This window comes from Mobula birostris, chromosome 9, assembly GCF_030028105.1.
Source record: "Mobula birostris isolate sMobBir1 chromosome 9, sMobBir1.hap1, whole genome shotgun sequence".
In the NCBI taxonomy this organism is placed as follows: domain Eukaryota; kingdom Metazoa; phylum Chordata; class Chondrichthyes; order Myliobatiformes; family Myliobatidae; genus Mobula; species Mobula birostris.
The window spans coordinates 154,088,327-154,101,627 of record NC_092378.1 but is presented as its reverse complement, the minus strand read 5'-3'; the positions used below and the strand labels follow the sequence as shown (position 1 = coordinate 154,101,627).

The 13,301-nt window shown below is 46.4% G+C and overlaps 1 long non-coding RNA gene across 1 annotated transcript; it reads right to left on the bottom strand.

Annotated features, from left to right (window-relative positions):
• Positions 1-3,719: 3,719 nt before the first annotated feature.
• LOC140203231 (uncharacterized) lies at positions 3,720-7,796 on the bottom strand. The gene is made up of 3 exons (XR_011887330.1): positions 7,703-7,796; positions 6,469-6,647; positions 3,720-5,938 (listed from the first exon to the last, which is right to left on the bottom strand). It is a non-coding gene; the product is annotated as an uncharacterized lncRNA (long non-coding RNA).
• Between the last annotated feature and the right edge of the window lie 5,505 nt (positions 7,797-13,301).

Sequence of the window (13,301 nt, the reverse complement as noted above, 5' to 3'; positions counted from 1 at the left end):
AAATCAAAACTGAACCCAAGTCATCCAATAGCTGTGGCGTCAATTGGACGGGCTTGGGAAGAGTTTATTGCATTGTTGCCTTGAGTTACTGGTTAATTTAATGTGACTAGTAATGGACAAAGAAACTAGATATTCTGAAAACTCAAGCCTCTCATTCACAAGATACAAGATTCAAGATCCAAGTTTACTTATCACATGTACATTGAAATGCATTGTTTGCATTAACAACCAACACAATCTAACAATGAGCTGGGGGCAGGCTGCAAGTTTGCTACACATTCTGGCACCAACACAGCATGTCCACAATGTTCAGCGAACAACAAAAACAACATCAAAACAAACCACTTTCCCTCCCTGCCCCTCTCTCACACACACAGTCAGGTCCCAGACTCGCAGACAGCAAGCCTCCAACCTTGCAGGCTCCACCCCTGGACACGCTGACTTCAGTCTTCGACATTCATGCTTTCTGCTTCCTTACTTACACACGGTCTGAAATGCCACTGGCTGTCAGAGCGGCAGTGGAGGTCCTCCAGCTCTGGACCACTGTAGCCTGCCCTGGACATGGTACATACATTCCGGAAACCAGTTTTGGTCTTGGTCTTTGCAGTGTTTAGGGCTTCCTTCATCGTGCCAGTATCTTCCTTCTCGTTTACACTACAGTGAGTCATGCACGTCCTGGGTGGAGACTCAGGAATACCATCGCACTCAGATGTAGAAGGATTCTTCATTGCTGTTTCTGTAACAGTTTTGTTTGACCAGTCAGGGTTGTTAGCCTGAACCTGGAGGACCGATGCACCACTGTTAGTCTGGCTCTACCTATTTGACTTGGGTGACCCTACCAAGAGCTGAAGTATAAAGCCCTGACTTCAGTGAGCATAGCTCTCCCGGTCAGGACAGGAGGAGAAAGTCAGAGTTCAACAAATTATATTACAGCTGATCCATTATTACAGATAGGACAATCCATAATAACCATCTGGATAAAATATTACAGGATATAGCAGCAAGAATAACTTACTTAATAGACATAGCCACTCCAAACACACATAACATACAGAAATCAAAGTAAAAGCCACCAGAAATATGCTGAATTAAGAGGAAGTTGAAGGACTATGAAACCTGAAGAAGGTATACATTGTCCCAATAGTAATATCTACAACTGGTATCATCCCAAAGGGAATACACAATAGTATTAAACATTAGGCTACCCAGTAATATCTATGTAAATCTTCAGTAAGCCACATTATTAAACACCACTGGAACAGTCTGAAAGTTCCAAGCAATTGAGAAATGAGTGTGCTTGGCTATGCCCATAGCTCAGGTTTTAACAGCTCGAGCTGCAAAAAAATAAAAATTCAACAACTCAGGTCCTCAAGTCCCAGCAACATCCTTGTAAATTTTCTCCACGCTCTTTCAATCTTCTCCAGCATCTGCAGATTTTCTCTTGTCTTTCAATCTTATTGATATCTTTCCTATGGCACATAATACCCCAAATTAGGCTTGACTAACGTCTTACATAACTTCAATGTAACATACCATTTTCTGTACTCAATACATTGATTTATGAAGGTCAATATGCCAAAAGCTTTCTTTACCAGCCCCTCTACCTGCGACTCCACTTTTAAGGAATTATAAATCTGCATTCCCAGGTCCCTCTGTTCGACCACACTCCTCAGTGCCCTACCGTTCACTGTGTAAGACCTACTGTGGTTTCTCCTTCCAGTTGTCTGCATTAACTAGTTCATCAGTGGTGAACCTCATCACTGCTCTTTCAGTTTTCGAATCACTGGTTTGCGGTTTCTCTAATCACTAAAGCCATCTGCTTTTATGTATTTATCTGATAAATACAAAGGAGCCTTCATTAACCCAGACATCCTCTTTGCCTCAAAAGTTAGAACCAAAATATACTCCAATTGTCTGGTCAATCATACATTTATCTCCACGTCAAACCACAAACTTGAATAATAAAAATGAGATAATTTTTATGCTGTGGCTAAGCCGAAAATCTCTTACCCATTTTCCTTAAACATGAGGAATTCTGCAGATGCTAGAAATTCAAGCAACACACATCAAAGTTGCTGGTGAACGCAGCAACTTTGATGTGTGTTGACCCATTTTCCTTGATGTTCGGTTTTTAAAATTTCAGATAAGCTCTCACTTTCAGCTCCAGTAACTTTTATTAAATCTGTTATCTCTCTAATTTTCCCCCATACTCTCAACATGGTCACCATGGCAGTGGACTAAATGGGAAAACTATTCCTTAACCATAACTTCCCTTTGTTCTATAGAGGGTCCAGAGGAGGTTCACGAGAATGATTCCGGGAATGAAATTGTAACATATGAGGAGCATTTGATGGCTCTGGGACTGTACTCACTGGAGTTTAGAATGAGTGAGGGATTTCATTGAAACCTCACAAATGTTGAAATGCCCAGATAATGTGGATGTGGTGAGGATGTTTAGATTATGAAGACACACAGTCCTCTTTTATTGTCATTTAGTAATGCACGCATTAAGAAATGATACATTATTTCCTCCGGTAGATATCACAAAACACAGGACAGACCAAGACTGAAAAAAACTGACAAAACCACATAATTATAACATATAGTTACAACAGTGTAACAATAGCATAACTTGATGAAGAAATCCGTGAGCACAGTAAAGTTCAAAGTCTCTCAAATGTCCCACATCTCACGCAGACAGGAGAAGGAAGAAAAACTCTCCCTGCCATGCACGACCACGATCCGACTCTGAGTCATCCGAAAACTTGGAGCTCTGATCAGCTCTCCGACACCGAGTACTGAGTGCCATCTCTGTTCGAACGATTCCACCTCCTTCTCGGTTGCCAAAAGCAGGCAAGGCCGGGGATTTTGAGGCCTACCCTCCGAAAGATTCACGACCACACAGTAACGTCAGCACCGAACGGGTGTTTCAGAAATTTCTCCAGATGTTCCTCTGTGATTTTACGTCCATTCTCCATCAAATCAGAATTGTCCACGGCCCCTATTTAACAGATACGACATCATTTTTCACCGGAGGGCTGTGCACGCACAGGCACGTCGCCATCTTCTCCTGTCCTGTTTTCTACAGTAAAGGAGTCTAGGACTAGAGGGCACAGCCTCCGAGTTGAGGGAAAACATTTAGAGATGAAGAGAAATTTCTTTAGCTTCAGTGGTAAATCTGTGGAATTCATTGCCACAGACGGCTGTGGAGGCCAGGTCTACTACTACTACGTCGACTCAGGCCTAGGGGGCCAGCGTTGGGCACGATGACGGACTCTCCACTTCTCCCTCTCCCTCATCAGTGTGTTCAGTTCATCTACATTAGCTGCACCGCTGTCTTCTAGGAGCGTGTTGACCATAGTCTTGGGAGGGCACCCAGGGTTCATCCCCCCGTGCTTGGGCTCCCATATGATGACTAGGCTGGCAGGTAGCTCGGGGTGGTGTAGACAGTGCCCTGCTAGTTGCAGTCTTCTCGCCTCGATTCTAGTGGTGAGCATCGGTAGGTCATTATAGAGCTCAATATTGGTAATGTGCTGTTGCCAACTCACGTCAAGAGCAATCCGGAGCATTTGTGTATAGCAACCATCTGGAGACTTTCACACGTCTCACATCCGTACATGAGAATGGACTCTATGACTGCTATGAAAATCCTCTTCTTAAGCCCTCTGGTCAGGTTTGACTTCCAGATTTCCTTCATGTCATTCGCTGGAGGCCACATCACTGGATACATTTAAAGCAGAGTTCTTGATTAGTCAGGACACCAAGGATTACAGGGAGAAGGAAGGAGAATGGGAATGAGAAGGATAATAAATCAGCCATGATGGAATGGCACAGCAGACACGATGGGCTGAATGGCCTAGTTCTGCTCCTATGGCTTATGGTCTATAATTCAACAATTGGCTGTGGCATAACATGTCAGTAAGCTTCAGAATCAGGTTTATTATCACCGAACACGAAATCTGCAGATGCTGGAATTTCAAGCAACACACAAAAGTTGCTGGTGAACGCAGCAGGCCAGGCAGCATCTATAGGAAGAGATACAGTCGACGTCTCAGGCCGAGACCCTTCGTCAGGACTAACACTGATACGTGTCGTGAAATTTGTTGTTTTGTGGCAGCAATACATTAGTGAAATGTTTATATAATAAATAGAGAACAAAGCTGTAAGGTAGTGTCATGGGCGCACTGCCTCTTCAGAAATTCGATGCTGGAAGGTAAGAAGCTGTTCCTAAGATATGTGGGCCTTCAGGCTCTTGTATCTCCTCTTTGATGGTAGCAATGAGGAGAGGGCAACCCCTGGGTGGTGGGGGTCCTTAATGATGGAAGTCCTCTTGGATCCTGGGGAGGCTAGAACCCATGATGGAGCTGAGTTTCCAACTTTCTGCAGCTTTTTTCTGATCCTCCATACCAGGCGGTGATACAACCAGTCAGAGTGCTCTCCACGCTACCTGGAGTTTGATCTTGTCCTCCATCCCTTACCTTCTCTTCTGACATAAGACACAGGAGCAGAATTAGATCTCTTCTTTTTCCAAACTGCAGTGAGTATAGGCCCAGAGGCAGATGCTCCTAAAATGTTAACCCTTTCATTCCCAGGATGATTCTCATGCACCTCTGGACTCTCCAATGCCAGCACATCTTTCCTTCGATAAGGTGCCCAAAATTGTTCACAATACTCCAAGAACGGTTTGACCAATGGTTTATAAAGCCTCAGCATTACATCCTTGCTCTTATATTCTAGTCCTCTCGAAACGAATGCCAAAATTTCATTTGCCTTCCTTACTACCAACTCAACCTGCAAGTTAACTTCTCGGGAATCCTGCATGAGGACCACTGATTTTCTTTAATTTTCACCCCATTTAGAAAATAGTCTATCCTTTTATTCCTTCTACTGAAGTGCATGACAATACACTTCCCAACACTGTATTCTATCTGCCACTTCTTTGCCCATTCTCCTAATCTGTCCAAGTCCTTCCGCAGCCCCCCAGCTTCCTCAACACTGCCTGCCCCTCCACCTATCATCTGCAAACTTGGCCACAAAGCCATCAGTTCCATCATCTGAATCATTTACACATAACGTGAAAAGAAGCAGCCCCAACACAGACCCCTGTGGACCACCACTAGTCACTGGCAGGCAGACAGACAGACAAAAGACCCTTTCCCTGCTGCCAGCGGCCCCCGGTCTGCTATCTCTGCTATTCCATCACCTAGTCTGTGATGTATTTCAGCCCTGCTCCAGTGAGGCAGAAGTGTGTTAGACCTGTCCATGCAAAGAAGCAGGTGCAGACACCAGGAGACTACAGACGCTGGAATCTGAAGCGACAAATATTCTGCCCCAGTGATTCGAACAATATCTATATGAAGACTGGAATTGCTAATGACTTGGGTCAAGGCCCTGCAGTAGTCCTACAGATACTGCTCGACCTGCTGAGTTCCTCCAGCAGGTTGTTGCCATATAGCCTGTTGTCCCCATCGTTTGCTTTGCCCGTCTGCGTGCTGAGGATTGATTCCACTTGCCTTTGTCCTACTCTGCACTTGAAGGCCAGCAACCTGGACAGGTGACAAGGGTTAAAGTGGAGGTTGATAGGTTCGTGATTATTTGCACTAGCATAACAGCAGGATGCTATTATAGCTCAGACTGTTGGAATGTAGACTTCAAGCCCAGGGTCCTCATTAAGAAAGTTCATACGTTCTTCCTGTGAGTGTGTGGGTTTCCTCCCACAGTCCAAAGACGTACCAGTTAGTAGGCTAATTGGTCATTGTAAATAGCAGGCTAGGGTTAAATTGGTGGAGCAACACACATAAAAGTTGCTGGTGAATGCAGCAGGCCAGGCAGCATCTCTAGGAAGAGGTACAGTCGACGTTTAAGGCTGAGACCCTTCGTCAGGACTAGGTGGGTTGCTGGGAGGCACAACTGGAAGGGTCTGTTCCATGCTGTAGCTCTAAATAAAGTAAAATTAAGGTTACAGTGAATGGGGGTGACAGCAAAAGGGAAAATAAATCAGCCACGATGGAATGGTGGAGCAGACTCGATGGGCTGAATGGCCCAATAATGCTCTTTGAACATATCTGGATGTGGGGCTACCCCAGGTCTCGGGGTTCCCGGGATTTGATGCCCAGGCAGGTAGGAGGCGCGGGTAGACATGAGGCCCAGTCAGTCGGCGAGCCCGGCGCTTTGGGCCCCGCCATCGGTTAGCCTGGGCCTGGGGTCAACGTCCAGATGTTGCTCGGACGTCTGGAAGCCGAATCGCGAGGTCCGGAGTTGGAGGACAGTCTGTGTGTGTCTGGGGGAGGGACTGGCTTTGCTGGACATTGTGGGAACGCCATGTTGCGTGAGCTGCCCCCAGCACAACACAAACGCCACGGTAAATACACCGGAATGGGAATGGGAATCGCCATTCGGGGTGAAGTGAGCCCCGTCTTGTTCGCATTGCGTCACGTTTTCCACAGCGCTCCTCGCCAGCCCGGTTACCTGAGCAGCCGCCTCGGCGAGACCTGATACCTCGGGCCGGGCAGGGGTGGCGCTGTCATCGCCTCAGTAACTGGAGAACGACGTTGAACCCTTTCTGATTGGACGCCCTACTGTCTGAAGAGACAGACATTGGCATCATCAATGTCATAATTAGCCGCTGTGTTCATTCACCGGTGTTCCTACAGGGACAAAGGAATCTTGTTAGCAGTCATTACCCCAGCCTGTCCCACAGCTCACTACAGGCTCTTCAGCCCATCTAGTGTGTGCTAAACCATTAATAGAAACATAGAAAATAGGTGCAGGAGTAGGCCATTCGGCCCTTCGAGCCTGCACCGCCATTTATTATGATCATGGCTGATCATCCAACTCAGAACCCTGCACCAGCCTTCCCTCCATACCCCCTAGTTTGCCTAGTCCCATCGACCTGCACCCAGACCATCGCCCTCCAACCTCTCCCATCCACGTAATTACCCAAACTTCTCTGAAATGTTACAGTGAACCTGCACCCAGACTCACACCACCTTCTGAGTGAAGAAGTCCCCCCTCAGGTTTCCCTTAGCCCTAGTTTCTCCCATCCTCAGTGGAAAAAGCCTGTTTGCATTTATCCTATCCGTATCATTCATAATTTTGTCTACCTCTGTCAAATGTCTTCTCAATCTTCTACACTCCAGGAATAAAGTCCTAACCTGTTCAACCTTTCCTTATAACAAGGGTCAAGTCAGGGAGCATCCTTGCAAATTTTCTCTGTACCCTTCGCTGCAGTCAGAACTGCACGCAATACTCCAAATTAGGCTTCACCAACGCCTTGGCTCAAGGCAGCGTGAGTTAGAATGGCGAGTGGGATTATTTTACATGATTAATACGAAGAATGTTTCCCATCTGTATATTGAAACTTAGAGTGAAATGCGCTGCTTACATCAACGACCAACACAGCCGCGCTTCCGGTAACGTGACGATCTGAAACCCCATACTCTACCCCACAAGGGTGTGGAGTGTTTCCTGTCACCAGGACGCTGGCAGTGCTTGAGGATGGGGCCGCCACTGGTCAGGCAAACATACACGTTCGCGAAATCTCCGCTCAGCAGGGGCAGCGAGACGGCGTCTGGACATTCCTCTGGTACCGAATGGAACCGCAAACTCAATGACATTTCATTATCACCGTCTGCTGGCCTGAGATTCGCGTTCTTTAAGTGTTTAATTAGGACTGGAAATGGGGTGGGTTAAGACTACAAACCGGCGGGTGATAGCTGAGACCAGGAGAAGGCGATGGGTCTCGGCTCGAAACGCCCCTCCATTGATGCTGCCCGACCTGCTGAGTCCCTCCGGCAGTTGGTGCGCGCTGCGCTGTCAAAATTACTCTCCTTTGACGTCACCAAATCTCAAAATAACTCGGTAGCCACTGCCGGGAACAATGAGAAGGCATCACAAGATTATTTGTTCTCATCGACACAAGTCTCCTTCGGAGTAAAGTGCTCCGGGGTCGGGGTGCAGGGAGTTAGACCGGGGGGTGGTCGCTGTCAGAGGGAGAAGGGTCAGCGGCCCCCGGCTCCGCACTGACACCGCGGATCGATGCTGACCTCGATTTTACCGCGCCATTGATCCGCGAGGAGAGAGATTTATAACACCAACTGCACTAGAGCACCCAAAGAAATTAATGCAGCAGATGCAATGCTAGTTAAAGACAGCAACCCCTGCTCACACCTCTCTCTGAATAAGTCAGCGCGGATCTGGAGGAATGTAGCAGGACGTGGACAGTCAGAACGACACTTAACACCTGGGGTGACGGTACTCTTCTCCACAGACGCTGTCTGACCCGCTGAGTTCCTCCAGCATTTTGTGTGTGTTGCTCTGGATTTCCAGTATCCGCAGATTTTCTCCTGTTTGTGATTGGAACGCACAGCGTCGCTGGGGAAATGGGACCGGGAGCGCCAGAGCAGACTGAAAACCAGATTTATATCACCGGATGTGTCGCGAAATGTTAAAATAAATTACATTACTATATGTAAATTAAATATGTAGTGAAAAAGGAGCAAAAATAGTGAGGTAGTGTTCATGGGTCAAATTTCTGCTGAGAAATCGGATGGCGGAGGGGAATAATCTGTTTAGGGTCGGTTATGTCTCTCCAGGCTCCTGTATCTCCACCTTGAGAAGCGGGCATCCCCTGGGTGACGGCGGCCCTTAACGATGGATGTCGCTCAGGCCATGCACCACCAGCACGTGGAATTATGATATTGTGGCCATTACTGAGAGGAAGCGCAGGACTGAGGACCGGCTGCCCAACGTTCTGGGGTTCGGTTGTTTTAGAAGTGACCATATTTATTATTTATGCTACAACTGTAATGAAAACCAATTTCCCCCAGGATCAATAAAGTATGAGTATGACAGAGCGGCAGGGATAGTGTCATTGCTAGTCAGGGAAAATGTCACCGCAGTGCTCAGTCAGGAGTTTCGTGTGGCTTTGTGAGCGGAACTGAGAAATAAGAAAGGTAAAGGGGGGATGTTAGAGACCAGCCAACAGTCCGCGGGATTTAGAGGAACGAATTTGTAGAGAGACCATTTTCTTGCACAAGGTTGTGATAGGAGGCGATTTTAACTTTCCACATATTGACTGGGACTCTCATACTGTAAAATGACTAGCTGGGAAAGAGTTTGTCGAATGTGTTCAGGAAAGTTTCTCTAATCAGTACAGAGCTGCCACAATTAAAGGCAAGGCAGTTGAACGGGGCACGACTGCGCAAGCGCGTTTAAGTCGGACCGTGAGGCCGCGGGGGTGTTTAAACGTGCAAACACGAGGAATTCGTGTTTGCTGGAAATTCTAGCAACACGCATCAAAGTTGCTGGTGAACGCAGCAGGCCAGGCAGCATCTCTAGGAAGAGGTGCAGTCGACGTTTCGGGCCGAGACCCTTTAAAAGTGAGCAGATTAATGGAGCGGGCGAGGTTGTAGAGGAGACAGAGCAGGGGCTGAGGTAAGGCCGGGTAAATTCCTTTAATAAATCTAATTACCTTAAGAGTAGGTAATGGAGGCAGCAGTTATGGCAGTTGAGTGCTCCGTTTGCAGTATGTGGGGAGTCAGGGCGGGCACAATCGTCCCTGATGACTACACCTGTAAAAGGTGCATCCAGCTGCAGCTCCTGACAGACCGAGTTAGGGAACTGGAGCTGGAGTTACAGAGAGATAGTCACCCCCAGTCAGGGGATAGGTAGCTGGGAGACTGTCAGGAGTAGGAAGGGGAATAGACAGAATGAGCAGAGCACCCCTGTGGCTGTTCCCACCAATGATAAGTACCTCGTTTTGGATACTGTTGATGGGGACGACCTACCAGGGACAGGTTACAGTGGTTGCGCCTCTGGCACCGAGACTGGACCCTCAGCTCAGAGGGGAAGGAGGGAAAAGAGGAGAGCAATAGTGATAGGGGATTCGATAGTTAGGCGGACAGATAAGAGGTTCTGTGGGAGAGATCGAGAATCCCGGATGGTCTGTTGCCTCCCTGGTGCCAGGGTCCGCGATGTATGGAGGATGGTTTTTTGAACCAACACATCGAGGAACCAACTAGAGAGCAGGCTATTCTGGACTGCGTATTGAGCAATGAGGAAGGGTTAATTAGGAATCTTGTCGTGAGAGGCCCCTTGGGTAAGATTGACCATAATATAGTGGAATTCTTCATTAAGATGGAGAGTGACATAGTTAATTCAGAAACAAAGGTTCTGAACTTAAAGAAGGGTAACTTTGAAGGTATGAGACGTGAATTAGCTAAGATAGACTGGCAAATGATACTTAAAGGGTTGACGGTGGATATGCAATGGCAAGCATTTAAGGATTGCATGGATGAACTACAACAATTGTTCATCCCAGTTTGTCAAAAGAATAAATCAGGGAAGGTAGTGCACCCGTGGCTGACAAGGGAAATTAGGGATAGTATCAATTCCAAAGAAGAAACATACAAATTAGCCAGAAAAAGTGGCTCACCTGAGGACTGGGAGAAATTCAGAGTCCAGCAGAGGAGGACAAAGGGCTTAATTAGGAAAGGGAAAAAAGATTATGAGAGGAAACTGGCAGGGAACATAAAAACTGACTGTAAAAGCTTTTATAGATATGTGAAAAGAAAAAGTTTGGTTAAGACAAATGTAGGTCCCCTACAGACAGAAACAGGTGAATTGATTATGGGGAACAAGGACATGGCAGACCAATTGAATAATTACTTTGGTTCTGTCTTCACTAAGGAGGACATAAATAATCTTCCAGAAATAGTAGGGGACAGAGGGTCCAGTGAGATGGAGGAACTGAGGGAAATACATGTTAGTAGGGAAGTGGTGTTAGGTAAATTGAAGGGATTAAAGGCAGATAGATCCCCAGGGCCAGAGGGTCTGCATCCCAGAGTGCTTAAGGAAGCAGCCCAAGAAATAGTGGATGTATTAGTGATAATTTTTCAAAACTCTTTAGACTCTGGACTAGTTCCTGAGGATTGGAGTGTGGTTAATGTAACCCCACTTTTTAAAAAAGGAGGGAGAGAGAAACCGGGAAATTATAGACAGGTTTGCCTGACATCGGTGGTGGGGAAAATGCTAGAGTCAGTTATCAAAGATGTGATAACAGCACATTTGGAAAGCGGTGAAATCATCGGACAAAGTCAGCATGGATTTGTGAAAGGAAAATCACGTCTGACGAATATCATAGAATTTTTTGAGGATGTAACTAGTAGAGTGGATAGGGGAGAACCAGTGGATGTGGTATATTTGGATTTTCAAAAGGCTTTTGACAAGGTCCCACACAGGAGATTAGTGTGCAAACTTAAAGCACACGGTATAGTATTGATGTGGTTAGAGAATTGGTTGGCAGACAGGAAGCAAAGAGTGGGAATAAATGGGATCGTTTCAGAATGGCAGGCAGTGACTAGTGGGGTACCGCAAGGCTCAGTGCTGGGACAGACGAGGGAATTAAATGCAACATCTCCAATTTGCAAAGCTGGGCAGCAGTGTTAGCTGTGAGAAGGATGCTAAGAGGATGCAGGGTGACTTAGATAGGTTAGGTGAGTGGGCAAATTCATGGCAGATGCAATTTAATGTGGATAAATGTGAGGTTATCCACTTTGGTGGCGAAAACAGATTATTATCTGAATGGTGGCCGATTAGGAAAAGGGGAGGTGCAACGAGACCTGGGTGTCATTATACACCAGTCATTGAAAGTGCGCATGCAGGTACAGCAGGCGGTGAAAAAGGCGAATGGTATGCTGGCATTTATAGCAAGAGGATTCGAGTACAGGAGCAGGGAGGTACTACTGCAGTTGTACAAGGCCTTGGTGAGACCACACCTGGAGTATTGTGTGCAGTTTTGGTCCCCTAATCTGAGGAAAGACATCCTTGCCATAGAGGGAGTACAAAGAAGGTTCACCAGATTGATTCCTAGAATGGCAGGACTTTCATATGATGAAAGACTGGATCGACTAGGCTTATACTCATTGGAATTTAGAAGATTGAGGAGGGATCTTATTGAAACGTATAAAATCCTAAAGGGATTGGATAGGCTAGATGCAGGAAGATTGTTCCTGATGTTGGGGAAGTCCAGAACGAGGGGTCACAGTTTGAGGATAAAGGGGAAGCCTTTTAGGACCGAGATGAGGAAAAACTTCTTCACACAGAGAGTGGTGAATCTGTGGAATTCTCTGCCACAGGAAACAGTTGAGGCCAGTTCATCGGCTATATTTAAGAGGGAGTTAGATATGGCCCTTGTGGCTAAGGGGATCGGGGGTATGGAGATAAGGCAGGTACAGGGTTCTGAGTTGGATGATCAGCCATGATCATACTGAATGACCTACTCCTGCACCTATTTTCTATGTTTCTATATCTCGGATCGAGTTCTCAGTATTCTCAAGAGGGAGGATGTCGTGGTCCATTTAGGGACCAATGAGGTGGGTAGGAAGAGTGAGGACGTCCTGAAAGGTGAGTTTAGGGAGTTAGCAGCCAAGTTAAAGGACAAACCTCCAGGATAGCAATCTCAGGATTGTTACCAGTGCCACGTGCAGGCGGGTTTAGAAATAGTAAGATAGCGCAGATCAACACGTGACTGAAGACATGGTGCAGGAGGGAGGGCTTCAGATTTATAGATAATTGGGCAGTTTTCCAGAGAAGGTGGGACCTGTTCTGGCGGGACGGTTTACATCTGAACTGGAGGGGGACAAATATTCTTGCAGGTAGGTTTGCTAGAGAGGCTCCAGTGGATTTAAACTAGATACAAGGGGGGGAGGGGAACCAGAGTGTAGGAACAGATGTAGCGGAGAAGGAAGAAAAAGGAGATAGTAAAGTTTGCATGGTTAGTAATAAACAGAGAAAGAGGTGGAAAATTTCTTATATGCATTTATTTTAATGCTAGGAGCATTGTAAGAAAGGTGGATGAGCTTAGAGCATAGATTGATACCTGGAAGTATGATGTTGTAGCTATTAGTGAAACATGGTTGCAGGAGGGGTGTGATTGGCAACTAAATATTCCTGGATTTCATTGCTTCAGGTGTGATAGAATCGGAGGGACAAGAGGGGGAGGTGTTGCATTGCTTGTCAGAGAAAATATTACAGTGGTGCTCTGGCAGGATAGATTAGAGGGCTCGTCTAGGGAGGCTATTTGGGTGGAATTGAGGAATGGGAAAGGTGTAGTAACACTTATAGGGGTGTATTATAGACCACCAAATGGGGAGTGAGAAGTGGAGGGCAAATTTGTAAGGAGATAGCAGATATTTGTAGTAAGCACAAGGTTGTGATTGTGGGAGATTTTAATTTTCCACACACAGACTGGGAAGCCCATACTGTAAAAAGGCTGGATGGTTTGGAGTTTGTAAAATGTG